Source organism: Phaenicophaeus curvirostris, chromosome 21 (genome assembly GCF_032191515.1).
Source record: "Phaenicophaeus curvirostris isolate KB17595 chromosome 21, BPBGC_Pcur_1.0, whole genome shotgun sequence".
NCBI classification, from domain to species: Eukaryota; Metazoa; Chordata; class Aves; order Cuculiformes; family Cuculidae; genus Phaenicophaeus; species Phaenicophaeus curvirostris.
In genome coordinates, this window is record NC_091412.1 from 3,104,773 (window position 1) to 3,125,198 (window position 20,426).

At 42.6% G+C, this 20,426-nt stretch overlaps 1 long non-coding RNA gene across 1 annotated transcript in view; it reads left to right on the forward strand.

Moving 5' to 3' along the window:
• Positions 1 to 8,461: 8,461 nt before the first annotated feature.
• Positions 8,462 to 20,426, forward strand: part of LOC138729680 (uncharacterized) — a 176,778-nt gene continuing 164,813 nt past the window's right edge. The window contains exon 1 of the long non-coding RNA XR_011338928.1: positions 8,462 to 8,508. This is a non-coding gene — a long non-coding RNA (uncharacterized lncRNA). The remainder of the gene's footprint in view (positions 8,509 to 20,426) is intronic.

The following is a 20,426-nucleotide window of genomic DNA, read 5'->3' on the forward strand; positions in this document are numbered from 1 at the left end:
CTTTATGTGACCTTTTAGCACTGAGACACACACACAGTGCTTCCCCATCACCTTATCCTGCCTGCTTACCTGACCTTTCTGTAACATGCAAGAGCAATCAATATTGACTGTTGTTCTACATATTCCAGTGGTCAGCTAATACTGTAGCCGTGCCTCGCTCTCTTTAGGAATTGCTCAGCCCCAGCACACAATCTCCTTCCTTTCCCTCAGACTTTTGACATTAAATTCACGAAGAACAGCAAAACAAAGCCCCTGTTATGAATTCAAACTGCTGGTGGCACTGTGCAACAGAACTGAATTGCACCAGCTGGCAGCACCGGCAAAGGTCCAGGAGAGGACCCGAGCCCCAGGAGAGCGGGATTAGGAGTAGATCTAATCCTTTTCTCTAGGCTGCCCTCTAATCTGCTCTCTGACACCAGCCTAATCTTTTTATCACTCTGCACTGAAATTTCATGATCTGGAAAATTATTCGACTGTGGAGCGAGCTGTGTGTGAATAAGTGATTTGGGTTGGGTTGTGGGAGAGGATCAAAAGGAAACCAGGGTCACTGTCTGACAGAGAATCAAAAAGCTAAAAAAGTGCTTTGCCCTGTTATAAAGCACTAAACAAATTCTAAACGCTGATTTAAAAATAAATAAAACTAGAAAATTAATATGTGGTTTGGAGCTTAAGAGAAGAGAAAAACCCGAAGTGTCACATGTTGATGTTTTTGTAATTTTTAAGTTTAGATTACTGGAGAGACAGTATCGAGAATGCCCTGCCTGCCTCAGCATTGCTTACTGCCTGTCTGATTTAATTTTGAAGGGAAGAAAATTACCAGCAAAGGGAAAACAATGATCCTTTCCCACGAGCTGATTAAATGAAAAGCCTAGAAGGTACTCCCACAATGGACAAACGAGCAAGTTTATTTCTTTAATTGACAAGAATACCTGTAGCAGGAAATGATTGTATCTTCACGATTCCTGACAGCACACAACATAGATCCTTAAGGGCTGGAGAGCCTATTGGAGATAGTAGCTGTCATAAGTAGATTCCATCAAGGCTTCTAGATATTTTCCATTTTAATACTATCTGTAAAACATTGACTTTTCTAATCAATTGTGAAAATAAATCCTCAGGATTTGCTGGATTATGTGTGAAAGGCAACAGGGAGTACTTAAATATATCAGTAAATAAACAAGCACATAAATCAAAAACTAGAGGGGGAGAAAGCAGCACTTGGTATCCTGGCTACAATCCATGTTTATTATTTAACTTTAAAATGACAAATCAATGGCAAAATGGAATTAAGTAGCTGTGTAAGCACAGAAGTAATTTTATCAGTGCATGAGATGCTCATGTTTTACATTATACAGAACACGGTGTGTTTACTGAGCAAATGTAGAAACATCAGTGGGAGCTGGAATGGGAGCCAAGGCTGAAGGGAACAGGGATGCCATCTGAGAGATGAGACCCTGGGGACAAGTTTCTGATGGTAACAGCATTGACAATAATGGGAAAGTGATGCATTCAGGTACTTCAGAGGAGATAATGAAACTTGCTTTATGATTCGAAGGCAGAGCTGAGCAAGAAGAGGAAAGACCTTGTCTAGGTCAAGGCTGACACAGTCTCAACTAGCAGGATGTTTAAGCATCTGCTAGTGGACACAGTTGTAACCCTAGGAATGACCTTGATTAACCAATATGTGCGTTAGAAGGCATTAATGTTTTCTCTTGTAGTGGAAATTGTGTAAAATGAGGTTGCTCAAGCAGGAAGCTGGAACACAAACAAGATGTAAATCTGTATGGGTTTTGTGCTGGTCTCCTAGGAAGTGTCCGCTTACGGGATCTCTCGCAGTATGTATCTGTATCAGTCATCACAGGTTGATTTTTGAAGGAATTCTTAACCTTATTGTAGTTCAGCTGTATTTTACACTTCTTTTAAAATCCATTTTTTTTCAGGACAATCAGTGTAACTGAAATGTCATTTCTGTGCATGTGCAGGGGAAGTGGTATTAGGGACAATAACCAGGAATTAAGTAAACATGAAAATAAACTTGATATGTGATAGAGAAAGAGTTCATGAAGGTAGAAGATAACAGAGATTAATTAAACCAGGAGCTGCCACTCCCAAAACAGCATTCCGTGGCTAAAATGCCAGCATACTCAATGGTGATCTGAGAATATGTGAAAATCAAAGGGAACAGTCATAAACTTTGCCAGCTTCAAGTTGTCCTGCTTATTACATGTATGTTTCCTGCAGAATAATTTCTAATTCAACTTCAGTAATAGGAGGAAAAAATATCACTGTGTATGAACATTAGCTGTGAAACAGTCCGAAGCCGTCAGCAGATGCTGTTCATAGTTTGTCTGCCCAGTTGTCCTAGGTGGGTTGTTGGAAGCCCAGCTCAGTTTGTTTAAACTCAGCCTCAGCTTGGAAAGGTCTGTGGGTTGTTAAGGCATAACACACACTGAGCATCTCCCTAGACCTGCCTGCACCAGAAAACTGAATCAAAATCTAGCCACTGAAGTAGACTCAGATGAAAACAGAAGTAGCAGGGGTGTTTTCACTGATGCTATTTTCCCCTGTGCTGGGCCAAGCCAAAATTGTCCTCTACCTGATGTCAGAAGGTTCTTAAGTTCACGGTAAGGGATAAATACAATGGAAAAAAAAAAAAAATGGAAGCCACTGAAAATGATGACAAATCAGGAAAACCAGATTTAATCCTGAACAAGGGAATTTCTGGGGTCTGTCTTGCAAGACACTGTAAGAGCTCTGAATAACCCCTGAATATGTAACTAGGTCAGGATGAAGGAGCATTGTCCTCTCCTCACCGGGGCTCCTAAGCACTGCTGACAGCCAGAGAAATGCTTGTGCTACCTGGTCTCTTTTCCATGATGTAAAAGTCAAACTCTACCTGTGACCCAAATTTTGTCCTCCCCAGATCTTGCAGTCACGCTTGAGCCACCTCCTGCCTGTGCTGCAGGGAGGGGAAGAATGTAACCAAGACAGGAAGATGCTGCAGTTCCCAGCAGCTAAGGGCACAGAGGGCACAGTGGTTTTAAATGAAGTAGAACGGAAAAGAGAACAATGAATTATTTCCCTAAATCGGTAAAGGAATCTCAAGACTACAAAAAAAAAATCCCACATCATGTGTTTTATGGCAGCTGTAGAGCTCTATTGATGTATTATTGGCATAGATGCTAAAGAATCATTTTATGCAAGGGAAAAAGAAAGCCAGAGAGTAATTGAGGATTGACTACTAAATCAACATACAGAGGCTTTCAAGTGCTAGGGGCCAACAAATCACAAGACAAGTGACTGCTTGCTCTTTTGTTGTTATATGCTGTAGTGGTATTTTATACCTTAGTACCAGGAGGCTTCAACTAAGATTAGAACCTGGTGGGCTGCATTAAATATGAATTTGGGGTCTTTCTCTTTGCCTTCTAGATTTTCTTTTTCTGATTGCCCTGACACTGCGTTTTCAGCTTTCCCTTCACCATCAGAAGGACTAGAAACTTTATTTCTTTGCTCCCAAGCCCAAATAGCTGAAGCTGTAGAGGAATCGTGAAGTATCAAAGACCTTTAGTGGAGTTAAGAGAGCTGGCAATGCTGACCTCCTTTCCTCTGTTTTTAATTTCAGTTTTTAGTTCAGATCTTCACTTCCTGCCTTCAGCAGACACTTTGGTTGCTGAAGCTCTTGGGGATGTAGTTCAGTAGGTTTTGACCTTGGTTCAAGGCAGCTACACTTTACTACTATGTAATAATAGATGTAGAAGTAATAGTGATGGGGATACAGTTGTGACTACTTAAGGGTATAAGAGATGCAAGATTTGCTGAAAGATTTAGAATCTTTTATTAGCTGGTCTTGATATGTTTGGAAAAGCAGTTCTGGGCACACCAACTTTTTGTCAATTCATTTTTCAGCCTAATGGCTGGATAGGAAGAGTGGACATAGGGATCCCTCATCCTGGCTGTGTCCCTCTCTGCTCTGGCACATGGGGGAAGTTCATTGCCCTTCTCCCAGGGCTCAGTTGCCCACTTGTAAAACACATAACATAGCTGAATATGTGCAGGAAGGGTGCTTGGTCTAAGGAATATCACCTTAAGAGGTCCTCAGCTCAAGACAAGCATTCTCTTTTCTGTATTTTGCTCAGCCCTGCTCAATGGGATAAATCATAGAATTGTAGAATAGTTTGAGTTGGAAGTGACCTGCCATGGGCAGGGACACCTCCCACTGGATCAGGCTGCCTGAGGCCCCATCCAACCTGGCCTTGAACACCTCCAGGGATGGGGCAGCCACAGCTTCCCTGGGAAACCTGGGCCAGGGCCTCTCCACTCTCATGGTGAAGAAATTCCTCCTTATGTCTAGTCTAAATCTACCCCTCTCCAGTTTATACCCATTCCCCCTCATCCTATCACTCCAAGCCTTTGTGAACCATCCCTCCCCAGCTTTCTTGTAGCCCCTTCAGGTACTGGAAGGTCACTATAAGGTCTCCTTGTAGCCTTCTCTTCTCCAGGCGGAACAACCCCAACTTTCTCAGCCTGTCCTCAAACAGGAGGTGCTCCAGCCCTCTGATCATCTTTGTAGCCTCCTCTGGACCCATTCCAACAGCTCCATCTCCTTTTTATGTTGAGGATTCCAGAACTGGACACTGGACTGCGGATGAGGTCTCACAAGAGAGGAATAAAGGGGCTATTCCTTCAGCTATTTCCAGCTAAATTCCTAGGGTATAGAGAGGCAGAATCTCCTACCTTGCCCTGCTGGCCGTGCTTCTTGTGATGCAGCCCAGGATTGTCCTTCTGGGCTGTGAGCTCACATTGCCAGCTCGTGTTGAGCTTCTCATTGACCATCACTGTGGTTTGGTGGATCAGCGGTGTGATCTAGGCTATTCTTTCCTAAGCCCGTGTCTTGGTATGTTACTGGTGTAACTGATTGTTGAGGAAGGTGCTAAAAGCCAGAAGGGTTTGCACCTTCACTCTGGTCTCTGGTTGCCTCATTTCAGCGCCTTGTTTCAGTGCATCTTTTGTTCAACGTGCGTGGTTGTACGTGTCAGTAGATCTGCTGCTGCACAGATCGGGAGTTTAGCTCATACTGCTTTGAAGTCCTTTGCACACAGTGGTGGTACAGAACATCTAGCTGCCCTGTTCATTAATCATATCTGCTGAAAAAAATCCTTTTAATTACATTATGTTCAGAATCCATAAAATATAATTAAAATATGTAAATCTATTATATCAGTTAATGAGTACATTGAGACCTAAAAGTTTAAATTAGATATAAAACTGATACAGACCTATTGCTATTGATTACTTACATTAATAAATCATTGCAGTCTTCGACAGATTTTTTTCCCCCTATCAGGTGGCAATATTTATTTTTTTAATTTTATCCATCAGTTCTTACACTTTCGCAGTCTTTTAAAACTACTCAGGAGTAGTAATGAATAGCTATGTAACCTTTCTGCAACTAATATCCATTCTTTAGCATGATTTGTTCAAATTCTGTACCCTTCTTTTGCACTTTTTTGGAAGGCATGGCAGACTGCGAGTGGTAGCACAAACAAACCCCAGCTGCTTCCCCCAGCATTTTAGTTTCAGACGTTACACGAGGCACATATTTTAGGATTAGTATCATTTTGTGGGAGCATGGGATGCCAGTACAATTGAGTTAGAACACTAAAACCTGATAGTGCAGCAGATTTGAAAGTTACCCTAGCTTTGAGTCTTTTGCACTGGAGGAGGAAAGTTTAGAAGCAAGGATTGTGGTGGCCCTGCTCTGGGGGAGACTTCTTTACTGCTTGCCCATAGCTTGCTTGCTGTTGTTAAACATCTGTCACGGTGTAAAGCCATGGAGGCTCTAAAGTAGAAGGTAAAAGGTTTATTTTGGATATTGTCCTATTATTGACTGCTTTTCCCTCTGTCTAAATACAGTTGGCATCAAACATACCTCGTGTTTGTTTAATCGTGGGAGATTTTCTGAATTAGAAAAATAAGGATGCTTCTTGCCCTTGGAGGCCATTTAGTGGACACCACTGGCCAGCCGTCATGCTGGGCAGGCTCTGTGGGGTTGGTGGCCAAAGGCAAGTGTGCTCGTACATCCTCCTCTTGCCCACTGAGCCACAGACACAGATTATAAGTATTTGAAACCAGAGCAAATGTCAAGTTGCTTGACAACAGAAGTTATCACGGCCACCTGTATTACCCTCAATTTTCTTGATTTGGCAAGATCACAGGTTTCAGCCTCATTTAATACCTTTTCTCTGCATCTCCTCCCTGTAGGGCAGACATACATCTCCTCTCCTTTCACTTGTGCTCACCAGCTGCATGCCCAGACTTCCAAGGGAAATACTCAAGAGATGAGAAGTCAGCAGCAGCAAAGGACCAATTTTGTGTCAGGCGGTGTGTCAGTATTATGATAGAGAACAACTCTTTTACCTGTTTAAAACCCTGATGCCTACTAGACATTCAGATCAGCACTTTGAGCAAGTCTTGTATTTTCAGACACCAGGGTCATGTTCTTAAAGACAGGCATTTAAATCGCATGCAAAAATACGTGGGCAGGGGTACAAAGAGGCGATTGCGCGTATGAAATACGGAGTTGTGAACACCCACTGGGTAAATATGTGCTCACAAGCATTCAGCTGCACCTGCAATTTCCTGCTTTCCTTTTGGAATGACTTGTCTGTGCCCTGATGTGTCTGGCACGTTTCTCCTCTGCGCTTAAAACTGTGGCCCAAGGCACCTTGTTGCTGTTTAGCACAGATTTAAGCTTCTGATTTCAAAGCTGCTTTAATTAGTAACTTGCAATCAGTGTATTCTACCAATTCTTATCCCACTGGGATATTAGCAGACTTTATTGTTTCTTTCTGTCTTTGTGGAACTTCCGTAAATCTTTTCTTTGATAGCAGCTAGAGTTTCAAAGCTGCCCACGTTTGAGCCAGCGGAGACTAATAATGATCTAATTAATGAAAGATGTTTTTCTCTGCATTGCTGTATTTTATCTCTTCCCCAAAGACTTGTTGGTGCAAGCAAACCTCAGGCACCAGCTAGATCCTCTTTTTTCCTCTTGTATTTGAGAAATACACAGATACATCTGTACTTATCCCATGTTGTTCTCACTTGAGTGTGTAAATCTTGAAAAATCTTCCCAAGTGTAACTTGGTTTTAGGAAGTAGCTTTGTAATTCCCAGAAGGTTTTTCTTCCAGCTAAGATTTGTTTCTCTAGCTCAAACCACAAAGCCACTTTAACTCTCCCTGAAAGACTTCAGTCTGTGTAAGCTACAGTGTAGGGCATACTTATTATCCCCCAGTGGGTACTCATTGCCCCTCTCCTCCTGCTTTTTCAATTTCACTTTCTTTTTATTAATTAATGAGCTCTCTTAATTATTTATAGAAGCCTTAAAATGCATCAGGCTTAGATTCCACAGTTTCTTCCTTGCCAGATCATGCTGTTTTGCCACAGGAAGGGCACATATTCCTTCCCAAAGGCACGACGAGTTGTAGCAGCTTTAATTGGTGGTGCAAATTTAATTGACGGGCGCAAAGCTTGGGAGTTCCTGCTGTGCACTTTAGATCAGTGAGTCTTATTTTATATCTCTTCAGGGCCAAATAGCACTGGGTAGGGCATTGACCATCCTCTTGCTTCTTTTAGGCAGATGCAGGACAGGTTTGGTGGATTACGGGTCCGTTCTCTCCTCTGCCCAGACTGTCGTGCTGCATGTGCGAGGGGCTCTACAGCAGCATAATTTTGCTTCTCTTTTTCTTTGTACCTGATAGCTTTCTAGGTTTCCTCTTTCTTAATCACAGAATCAACAATGGGACTGGTTTTTTTTTAACTACCCTTTTGGCAGACCTGTTTTACATTTGCTTTGGAAGCCAACCCTTCAGTCCAACTTTGCTATCATCAAACCTTTCCCTTTCCAGCCTTGTCTCAGAGTGATCAAATTAGCCCCTAAAGTGTTAAGTCTGATCCCATCTGAACACAGACACTGGATACGTTGGGAGGAGGCACAGGGAGCATGACAGAGCAGAAGAGAAGGGAGCACTTCAGTGTCAGAGATTCAAGCTGGCAGGCAAGTTGTGTCACTTTGCCGTGCTTTATGACCTTGAGACACTGTCTCAATAAATCATACCAGGTAATTAAAAACATAATTTAGAACTCAAATAGCATGTCAGAACACTGGGTATACACAGGTGATGCCTTTCTGTTTTCTTTCCCTCTTCCCCCCCCCAATGATGCTGGGCTCCAATGGAGTGAAACCACCTACTGAAGGCAAAAACTCAAACACAATTAATGGCTTACTGCCAGCCACTTCAATGCAGAGAAGTTGATCTAGCCCAGCTAGCGATCTGCAGGTGCCCTAGAGCCTCCTGCTGCATGCTGAATGGCCTCCTCTGACACTGCAAGCAAAACCACAGGTTCCCCTGCAGCAAAATAGTTCCTTGCTGGTTTAAATAGAAAGCAGATGCGTCTCATTTAACTGCGACCCTGAACACTGAAACCAGGAGCCAGGCAAGAAAATGATGGTAAGATATGGGGCACTATAGAGAAAACGATGAAGGCAATGATAGAATTCAGACAGAGGTTGCCAAGACATGGACATCATTTACCTGTTTGTTAGATTCTTAGAAAATAGATTTTCATTGGTGATAACAGGTAAAGAACTGCCAGGCTTTGGATACCCATTTGTCCCCATCCTCTGGACCGGCACAAAGTGTGGCACAGCTGGGCTGCTTGTCTGCACGTGCGAGTTCCCAGTGCCCATGTTGGTCTTTTTAGCAGTGTTAGAGCAGTGAGATCAGGGTGTGAAAATGAGACAGGGAGCTCACCGCCCCAAAGAGAAAGATTCTCAGTAAGCAGGGCAGAGTGAAGAGGAAAAAGTAAGAGCTACTTCAGTAGGCACTGGGGTGTAAGGGAGTGAATTAACGCAGGACGGATCTGGACCACGCTTGTGTTTCTGGCAGGTTTGGTCCACATCATCCTTTTTCCTCTAAAGACAAATCAAATGCAGGAACAGAATAACCCAGATGTTGGACCTCTGACTTGGTCTTAGGCTGTTAGGTGCATGAGAAGCTCATAGCAACAGGCTGTCTGATCCCTGGGGGAGGTTGGCACAGAGCACGCTTGCCAGTGGAGATACCGGATCTGGGAGAGCAGGCGAAGGGCTGAAGCAGCATTTAGCGGTGCCTCGTAGTCAGGACGTGGCTGTGGACATCCGTGCAAGAGAAGTGGAGAAATAAAGCAAAAGAAGCTGCGTTTCTCAGTGGGCAGTGTCTGATGAATGAAGCCACTTACTCTATTTCTTTTGCACTTGCCTAGAAGGGAAAAAGAGTATAGAATGTAATATCTCTCCAGGTATCTCCTGTAGCAACTCTTGGTTTGGTTATTTGAGCAGAAGGTCTCAGTGGCTTTCTTTTACAAACAAAGCAAGCCTGGGAGGTTATTCTTACCTTTCTTTAAGCCACCAGCTGTTTCCACATTGTTCCCCACCCCTGCCATTCCATGGGGCTGCAGCAGAGCTTATTTCTCCTGGTCGCCACCCTGCTGGCAGTTAATCGCCTGAGCACAAAACCGATCATGCAACAAAAAAAACCCAAAGAGCTAATTCGTTTTTAATTTATGTCATTTAAAAATCTGTTGCATCTTCTTGCAGTTGGATTCTGAAGTGTGTCATTTCCTCAGGCAGGCGGGCAGCGTTTCCTAGTTTGGGGCAGAAGACTCAACTCTCTTAGCATGCTGGGTAAAACCTGGTGCAGCCCATCTGAATCAGATTAAGTTTGACTTAATTATTTTTTCCTCTTTTTTTTTCAGCAAAAGCTTTGGTACTTCATTTATTAAAACACAAACTTGACTTCGTGCTTGAATTGCCCAGCTTGACAATAATAAATCTTATAAGCAGGTTTGCTGTTTGCATGCTTGAAGTAAATGATTTACATTCATTCACACGAAACTTTAGGGCTGTAGTTTGTTTTCACAGCTCTGTGTTTGGAAGTCAGTGCAACAAGCTGAGGAACTGTGGTGTTCCCCTTCAGTGCCTGTCCCAGTGGGAGAAAACAGCCAGCAAACAGGGTTGCCTTTTCAAGCTGGGGAGCAGAGGTCTGTGCTGCACGGCTGGGCTCAGTGGGAGGCAGCAGGCATCACATGAACCCTCAAGGAAAGGTTGTGGTACGTTTTTCTTTGTACTGTTCTGTAACGATAAATGTCATGAGCATTTGCAGTTTGAGCTAGTATTTCTCATGCCTGGTTGATTATCAACGAGTTGTTAATTTGGAAAGTTAAAGTAGAATCTATTTAGTTTGCGTTGCAAGCAGATAATTGCCTGCATGGTTTGAAGCAAAATGGGCCACTTATTCTGGATGGGTCTCAGACCAGCTAAGTACACTAGGATATTGATGGAACATACTTTTTCGGCCTCATGCAGATATGACAATTAGGCTATGGCTATACTACTTTTCTTGGCTGTGTCTGAGTGTACTTGTCTACACTACACAGCCTGGGGTGTTATGTCAATAATTCCTGGAGTACTGGGCTTGAATTCCAGCCTGTTCCCACTGCTGGACTCCGTTTTCCCTGCCAGCTGATACAGCTTGCTTGGCTTTAGGGATATCTAGACAACAGGGAGCCTGGAGCTACCATGCTTATGTAAACATCTTTATAGCGCCTGGCTGTGACACAAACAGAATACATATGTAAGAGATCTCAAGTAGGACTAGCTGCTTAGCCTAGCTTGGAGAGAAAGAAGAAATGCCTGTGCTGGGCCACTAGGAGCAAGAATAAATTGTTCCAGGGGGACAGAACTACCTTCTAAATTTGGAACTTGCTATTTCAGCTGCTTGTTCAGCTGGTTAAGACCCTGCTGTCCGCAGAGTCTTAACTAGAAGATAGGGGAGCCTGAGTGGGAGCAGACACAGGGCCACGGGAGTGCTGGGGGCACACCGGATTCATTCCTCTCTGCTTCTGTGACCAAATGAGCTGTAGACCTGTCCCTTGGATTTCTTTCTGCTTATTACGAGGTATAACAATCATGGTGCAGAGAATGACGCTTGCAAACAGAGGCTCCATTCACAAATTCCTGGCAGTTGCCAGTGGCACAGCAGGGCAGCTAATCCACCATTGTGCCTGATAACCAGCAGCAACCCCCTGTCTGCTACGGCTGGGTGAGATCATTAGGGATGCACTTCAAGTGTTCATAAGCACGGAGCCACCGCTGTGGGGAAGCCTTGAGCCTGAGAGCTGCAAATCTGTTACTCTATGTGCCTGGTGGCTCTCACCCTCTCTTACTGCTGTGTCCATAATAGTAGGTGTGAAATATTAACAAGACTCCCTTCATGCAAACAGTGGGAGGAAGTCTGCCCCTCGTTTATGCAATATGAGGAGCAAAGGCAGAATTGTCAACAAAACGAGGTTTGCTTGTGCTTTCCTGCCTGACTCAATGCATGTCACTGATGTCACAGGTTTATATCAGAGAGGGCTTGATCTGTTTGGGTTTGCATTATAGGTCTGACAGGTCCTCCAGTTGTACTTCCAAGGTGAAATGCTGAGTGGCTTATCTCTGGATCTTATTGATCCTACCTTCTTTGGATGATTTGTACATAGTGCTGATTCAGGCCAGTGAAGTCCTGGGGGTGGTAGGTGCTCCAGACAAATCACTATTTGGCTCTTTACTGTTAAAATTCTGGCCAAACACACACCGGACTCGGCGAATGGCAGAGGGGTTTGCTGGCTGTTCCCCAGCCTTGCCTGGAGGTGGCCAACCCTGGAGCAACACTTTACAGCTGATGCCTTTTGTTGAGAAAGAGAGGATATTTGTTTAAAGAGGAGCAGCCATGATAATACTTCAAAGTCAAGTAATTCATTTCAGTGGTGTACAGGAGTATCCCGGTGACAACATCAGTGTGAGGCACAGCGATGTGTCTCAAAATCTGAGCAGTTGACATTCATCCCCTGGGCACTGAAAGGAAGGATTTCCCAAACCCACCCCCTCCAGCCTATTTTTCTCTCCCATCTGCAGACCCCAAAGATGCTGGTTACTTTTCCTGCAGAGCTTTAGTTATCGCTCAGATGGGAAAAAAGAATAATAATTGTGCTTCACTGAGCCAAGGGAGAAAGGAAAACATGAGATATTCAGAAATATAAAATGCAAATATTGGCTTGCCTCGTTCCCCCTAACATTGGTTATTACTGGAAAATCAAGGAAGTTTGAAATGCACTTTGCACACAGACTCAGAATAAATAACGTTACTTTGCATTTCATCAGCCTTATTTTCCCCATGGGTTCACTGTCATCTCTCATTTAGGCACCACAGGGATGATCAACTTCAGAAAGATGTTGAGATGAAAGGTGCCAAAGTATAAATGGGTAAAAACATTCTTGGTGCTCAAGAGCAATCCAGAAAAGTTTCCACTCTACAGGTGCACAAACACTGGGGGATTGAGTCAGTCTTTTTCTTTTAAAGGAAAACTTTTTCAATAGTATAAACATTTTATGAAGTCGCACTTTGCTTTTCAAGTGTTTACCAGCAGTACATGGTATTGTCCGTGACACTAGATGCAGTACTTTGGTGATCACTGTGAAACTGGGAATTCCTGTGCACGGGAGGGGTGGATGCAGGCAATTCATTAATAATTTGTTATTTTTTTTTCCAAGTGTATTTAATACTGTGTAATAATTGCAGCTTTTATCAACAAGAAAAAAAAAAAGGTAAAGATAATGGCATTCGGATTGGAAGGATATTTCTGTGGCTGTGGTTTCTCAGATAGGGCTCAAATCTGTGTTCACTTCCCATCTTCCTGTTTGACTCAGGGCAAGTCTAACTTTAGTGTCCCAGTTTCCCAGGGGCTAAAATGGGGTTGAAATATCCCTTTCTCTCAAGTACTGTCTGCAGTGACCACCTGGACTCTGAACTTCAGGATGGTGTTTCCCAACGTGGGGTGCATTTTCTAAGTCCTGCCTTGGGAGGAGGAGAAAAGGACTGACCTAAGGGTAGGACAACGGTAGAGGTGGGAGCAGGGAATCAAGTGTAGCCTGAAAGCCAACCAGTGACTTCCATAAGTGACCCAGGACCTGCTGACCACAGAAGGCAGTGACTGATCTGTGGATGTGCTGTGTGCAGCAATAACCCGTAGCTGAGGAGGAAACAGGTGCACTCACAGACATAGAGCTCAAGGAAGCCTTGACTTTGAATGAGGCTTACAAGAGAAAACACAAAGACTAATAATACTAGACAAGCGATTAAAAATACCTTGACAGCAACAAAAAAGGGATAAGGCGAGATCAATTCATATCTTTTCAGTACAGTCTGATACATGTAGATGTGCATAGAATAATTTTGGGAAAGGTGAAGCAGTATTCCAACAGCTAAATATCTCCGCTTTTATTTGTTTTATATGCAGTGATCTTCCAGAAGGGGATTCATTCAAGACATCTGAGTAATATAGCAGAGCTAATCCACACATGGTTCAGTAGAAGGTCACTATAGTGCATCCTCCAGAGGAGATTTATGTACCTCAGTATATGTGCATTTTTCTTCTTATTTGGATCTGTGTTTATTGTTTTGTAGAACAGTGCATTGTAGGTCAATATGAGGTGCCTTTGGAAACTTCTAGGTGCAGAGAATTACTCTGGCTGCCACTAGTGGGGTTTTTATATATAGTATCACTTCCTTCTGTATTGAAATGGCTTAGGAGCAGCTTTCAGACACCCATCACGCATAATGCTTTCAAATATATCATGCAGGCTGTGTTTTGCGTCCACTTTTATAGCTATAGATGGTGCTTAGTCAGGTAATTTGCACAAGGTCACAAAGTTAAGTGGCTGAGTGAATATCTTCAGACCAGCATCCTTATTAGTTCCCAGCCCTGCCTTAAACACATATGGCCAAAAAGGGTCAGGTTTTCCCAATGGCAAGGAGCTCAGGGGAGCTGCATCCTTTCAGGCTGCCTGGGCTCAGCCTCCAGCACCACTGAGATGCTCATTCTTAGCCAAAGTCAAGCAGAAACCCTTGGTTCTCCAGAGCGCTGCACATCAGGCTCTTAAGATCTCATAAAACTGCTTCTAAAGCATTCTCTGCAGGGTTGTCTGTTTAAATGTTTAATTTAGGGACTAGCTAAGAATAATTTAGCAGCTGATTAAGAGAGATGTGAGTTCTGCCATTCCAAGATTGATAATCCATAATGTACACGTTATTGCTATTGTAGCAGTGTTATGTTGTGGGTATGAAGTAGCAGCATCATTTTCTAGAAAGCTGGGACTATCTGTCACCTTGATTATGTCAGCCTAATGATAAAAGTAAATACTATTTTAAGGACCTTGCTAGTGAGTGTCTCTCTGTCAGAATGAAACTGTCTTATGCAAAAGATATTCTAGGGATGTATAAGCTGTAGCCTTGATGGAGACTAACTCTGATGAAGATGGGAAGGCATCAAGAAGAGAGCATCAGACTTATTTTCTAGCCACTAAAAATAATGGTTGCCCTGCTGTTCACCTGGAGGAGCCAGTTCCATTGCTGAAGCACGGGGGAAATTGAGATGTGCTGGTTACTGTTAACATAGCATAAAACAGAACTGTGCTTTCTTTCTGGAGCAGTTTCCCCTGTGTGTGATCAAGGTGTGATACAAGCAGCGCGTGCTCAGACTATGAACTTTATTTCCTGACCCTGACATGACTCAGGGTTACAGAAGCAAATGCCCCCTCTTGCCAAATGTGGCCTGAATCCATTTGCTCCAGGGGTTTTGTTCTGTGTCTTTTCTCAAACATCTCTTTGATTATGATACGGCTATTTACAAGGTTATTCTTCTCATGACTTTCTCCCCTGCATCAGGTACAATCTTTGTCCTCAAAGGTCCTGAGGTCTGAGCTTTCATATTTTAGAAGCTATCATTCTTTCTCGCCTACTCTCTGAACAACAACTTCTGATCAGTCATTTGAAATCACTGATTTCAAATCTCATTCTGCTACTTGTGCCCATTACGTTAATACTTCAAAGAGCCTCTGGGTCTTGCGGAATGCAAGACATCAGTTTCAGTAACTTTTTCCCAATTTTTATTGGGTAAACTGAGATATAAAGAAACTTGCTTTAGATATTAACTGTCATCTGTGGTATAGACACCTTGTAAGAGACTTGAAATATCCAGGTCCCTTTCTGTTCAGCTCTCCAGTCAGTACCAGTTATAAAAATTCTGGGCTGGATTGGGACAGGAAGATGAGATACAGATATATACCAGATACAAATAAGATCTGTGTTATTTTTGCAGACTAAAAGAATAAGGAAAATACTGGGGAAATACTGAGCAGTCCAAAACTACAACATGGTCATCTTCAGACTTCATGGCTCTCTACAGCTCTCTGAGAGGAGGTTGTAGTGAGGTGGGTGATGGTCTTTTCTCCCAAGTAATTAGTGATAGGATGAGAGGAAAGGGCCTCAAGTTGCACCAGGGGAGGTTTAGATTGGATATTAGAAAAGATTTCTTTACTGCAAGAGTAGTGAAATATTGGCACAGGCTGCCCAGAGCAGTGGTGGAGTCACTATCTCTGGCGGGGCTCAAAAACGTGTGGATGTGGCACTTCAGGGCATGGTTTTGTAGGCACAGTGGCGTTGAGCTGACGGTTGGACTGGATGATCTTAGAGGTCTTCTCCAAGGTTATTGAGCCTATGATTCTATGGGAACTAACTGTACAAAATCCCTTTGAAGATCACGCAAAAAAAATGGATAGTTTTAAGGCACAGTTCTCTTCTGAAGTGAGGGTCTCAAAGCAGGCCAGATAATGCTGCCCTGGGAGCGTACAAACTTCTGCTTTGGCTGAAAATAGGATGAGATGTCAACATGCCCACAGGAGATCGTGTTAGAGGAGAGAGCCTCTCTCTCTTCTGGTCTGCAAGGAGGGTCGGTGTTGTCCATAGGCACAGGTCATGTGAAACTAGAAGCAGGTCTCACTCTGCCCTGTCCCTTGTGCACTTAATATGCTTCAAACATACAGCAGCAAACAATTACTGGAACTCAAACAGCTGGAAAGAAAATACAGAGCTAAATCCTTTTCATTTAGCCAAGTATCTGATTTGAAAACAAACAAATGGTTTCTTTGAAACAAATTCAGTAGAGGAATTTATTTGCAAAATTCCTAGAGTGGAGCAGAAGCCACATAAAATCTTTAAGGCTGTGGACCTAGTCACGGGTATGTTGTATTTAGTAGATGCAAATAGATAAGCCACGGAGAGGATATAAGGGAAGGGAAAAATAAATTTCCATGGTTGGGAAGATAGCATGTGGTTTTATCTGGGATGTTTCACTGACTTCTTTTTCCAAACATGACATTGGACGCCTTAGCAAAGGATGGATTACGTCTGCCGATCATCGCATTAGCCAAATATAGAACAATGTTGTATTTCTTCCATCAGTGGCCCCTTGCAGACCAAACCAGTGTGGGTTAGCGAGCAGAACCTGTGGTCTAGCTGTGCTGTGATATGGATGCGTTCAGAGGAAAGTTGTCACCAGATTTGAAGTGCCACCATTTCAGACTTTTCTTGTTGTTTGCAGAGCTGTTATTATTGATAATTATTTTAGGCCTCCACAGTGCTAGGTGTTGTACAAACACAGAAGAAAAGGTTATGCCAGTTGTTTTGAGGTTGCAGCTTGCACTGTGATTTGGTTAATAATGTGTTTGGGGTAACAAACTTTTTAACCACATCAAAAGCATTTCCTGTCACTGGGAAGCACTGTTTCTATGGGAAACTCTTATCCAAAGTAATGGGAAAGACAGCATGACTTTGCAAAAATCAAGCCTAAGGCCATCGTTTTCAAGTGGTCTAAACCAGTCAAGCACTGATCTTCCATGTGAGCTGCAATTTTAGCCCTGAGTGTTTGACCTTGGAAAACTAATGGCTGAATATCTGAAGTGAAAAAAAGTTTTTGTAATGAGGAGTGTATGAAAAATTAGCAACTCTTTATTCACACTGTTCTCCCCAGACTCCTCCCCATATTTAGAAATACTTGACATCATCTTCAGATAGACATCAATTTTTGATAATATTCCAGGCATGCACCAGGTCAGCTAGCAAATGCAGCATGTTTTGGCTGCTCACGGACTCAGCAGATGACCAGGAACTTTTCATTTGCTCAGAGAAAACCTCTGCCCTCCTTTTCAGGAAAATTCCTGCTGCAGAGATATTTACATTTATTAGCAGAATATGTATTGGTCTCAGATTGCTGTCACGTTGTTAGAAGAGGGTAAAGGGTGTGTGAGGATGAATTCAGGTGCTGTTTTGTTTTATCTGATAGAATCTGCCTTTGCAATTAGGGATTTAGATTCTCTCTCCTCTGAAGTTAATTCATGGATCTGTGGGACAAGAACAGAGTCTGATGCAGGACACACAATGCAACCTTGTTGTTGTATTTTTCTTTCCCACCTAGTGCTGCACGCATTTTAATTCAATTGTAACAATTCACATATCTTCAGAATGCAGTTTGTCATAACCAAGGAAATAAGTCCTATCAAGAGAAGTAAAAGCAGAAGTAAACTCAGCCCTGAGTTCACTCATCATCATAAACACTTCCCGCTTCCCTGGGCTCTTGGAGATCTAACATTATAAACATTGCGGGAATCTTCTGCTTGTTGCTGATACGTGGGCAATTGTACCATGGAGCTGAGCAGCTGCTCTCTGATCGTGACCTTTAACTGTAGTATTTCTCTATAGAAAAAGAAGTAAGGATGAATCCATGTCTCTAAGTAAGGAGGGAACATGGAGAGGTGCTGGCACGTGCAGTGAGTTAGATCCTTGCCCTGTTAGAATTCATTTGCCATCATGTGTCTATAGTGATGCTGAAACTGCTGAGGTGGAAGAGAGTCTCAAATGTATATGGTAGATAAAATCCATAATTCAAAAGAAATGTGGGCATCTGAATCTATCAGCAGGACACTTAGTTCGCTACTAGTTCAGATACTTTGTTGTTAACAGGGGCCAACTGATTGACCAAGAAAGGAAATGCATTGAGAACAGATACTGAATACAAATTGAAGTCCTTGCTTTTTAGGTGTCTACTTGGTTTCATTTTAAGAAGGAACAAGTACGGGTGAGAGAATTTATATTAAAATTTATATTTAAGATTATTAAAGCATACTTCACAGGCTGCAGATATTAATATCTAGACCATAGTACTGGATCATCTCCCAGCAGGGAGTGGTGTTTGAACCATGAAATGTCAGTGTGCAGTTGGAGAAAGAATGAACTCAGGGCTTCACAGATCTGTATTGGAAAGTTTAAGTTCTTACTTGTGAATAAATATAAAATATTAATTATTGAAGGATATTTTTGAGGAGATGTAGCCTAACAGTGTATGGTTGTAGAGCAGCTGCCACATGCCTTCAGAGGAAACACGATTATAAAGGAATTGTGGTAGGTAAAGAAGAAATACATCTAATATATTTTGAAATAAAAATAAATCCTTGGAAATTGGATACAGCTGTCAATACTCTGAGAAAATCTCTAACCAAATTAATGCCATGATAAGTATATTTGTTGTGGGTTTAGTGGATTTTACTAGGGAGGCATGCCTAAGAATTTGTAAACACTATTTATTAAATCTGATGGAGGGGAAAATTTAACCATATGGTGGCAAAGCATGGAGTGAACATGCTCTGGCTTGCAAAGTATTTCATTATCAAACTTACCGCTCTTCCAAAACACATTCGCCTCCAAGACTGACCTTGGGGAGAAAGTAGTTCCTCTCATAGACAGCTTGGTAGAACTAGAAAACAGGTCAATAGCTGAGATTGAAAAGGAGGTGATAATCAAAGATACCTTGGTGGGAAGTAGGTAATGAGGGGAGGTGGTGGGCAGCCCTGGTCAAGCTTGCTCCATGGTCCTCACTCGTGATGGTGCTCCGAGTGCCTGGCGTGGGCTGTATGTGAAGTGGGATGAGATAACTAGTATTAGCTTTATCCAGATGGTCAATATAGCACATCTGTGTGTGCTGGCTCATGGGTGTTGCTGGTCAGCTGTCCTGAAGAGGGAGGGTCAATTGGAGTGGATAAACTGAAGAAGCTTCATCTCCACTCTTTTGGCCTTCAGGAGGATTCCTTGGCTTGAGCCAATCCAGCAAGGAAGTGCTTGTGATCAGGTAGCCAACCTTTTAGATTACCTTATCAAGACAAGGAACTTCTAAGTTTTTTCCAGCTGCTTTTCACCTCCCCCATAAGCCTGTCCTGGAGTTTTCTTTTTTGCGCATTTACAAAAGCCTGCAGTATTTTCCTATGGAATCCATGGCTATGTGCAGCCCTGAGAAGTGTCTATGGCCTTTCTAGGGATGCAAAAGGAAGAAAAGGACAAAGAATGCAGTGGAGAGGTTTCCCTCAAGATGTGCATGTGCATACATGTTGTTACTGCTTCACACTTGGGTTTTCTCTGGGATTCAGCCTCTGCTTCACCTCCTTTCTAATGTTTTATTTGACCTTCATTTACCTTTCCTCTTTAACCATCTACTTGTTTTCTGACTCCTACCTTCTTGTCCTCAGTACCCTCTTCAGCAGTCACTGCTCTTCATTAAACCTTCTTTCTTCCTGCACCAGAGCCTCATTCCTTTCCAAAAGCAAAGAGCTCAGTTGAGCAGGTTTTGGTATTGTATAACAACAGGTTTCTAGAGCTGTTGGTGTGATTCCCAAGGCCCATGTCCAACTAATTTCCAGTCTATTCTAAACCATGAAATCCTTTTTAAATGCAAGGTAACATGCATAGACACCCTTGAATCATATTAGCTGAGTTACTTGAGAAAGCTTGCAGCATTAAATCTCTTTTTTTCTTTTTTTACCAGATTCATACATAGAGGAATTTACAGCATTTTTAATAGCTGACATTTTAAACTTCCATTAGCAAGTAATATACTGCAAATGCAAGATCCTGATTCTTACTTGCATGAAAGACCTAGAGGAAGTCACCTGGCCCCATGAGTAGTGACTACATTGGAATTTGACTACTGATTTTTTTTTTATATGTTCATGTTTTCTCCTGAGTTTTCTATGCCTGCACTAAATGACAGGCCAAGGATATGTTCCTAATTGCACGCTGTACTTTTGAATTCACTGTTTATGTGGTGAAAGTAAAAGAGAACTGAAATGGAGAGGAGCACAGCTTTGCCTAGGGCAGTCTGCTGAGGATGGGGAAGAACAAGGCACTGAATAATAGAAAAGTAAAAATTGCTGGTCTTAGAAAATTGACCAATGAAAAGGTCTTGAATTCTAAGAGAAAAGAAAGAGCTTTCATTGTTTTGCCATTTCAGTGTGCTGTCCTGTGAATGAACTCTGTGTAGTACGGTATACTATCAAGTTTGAAGAGTAATTTTACGTGATTGTTCCTTAAAAATTGCTATTGATGCTTTTGGTTAACTCACCTTTTCATAGCTCTGCTGCTACATAGCATGTGGCTGTGAGGAGAATTCTGAATCGTTCTCAGGA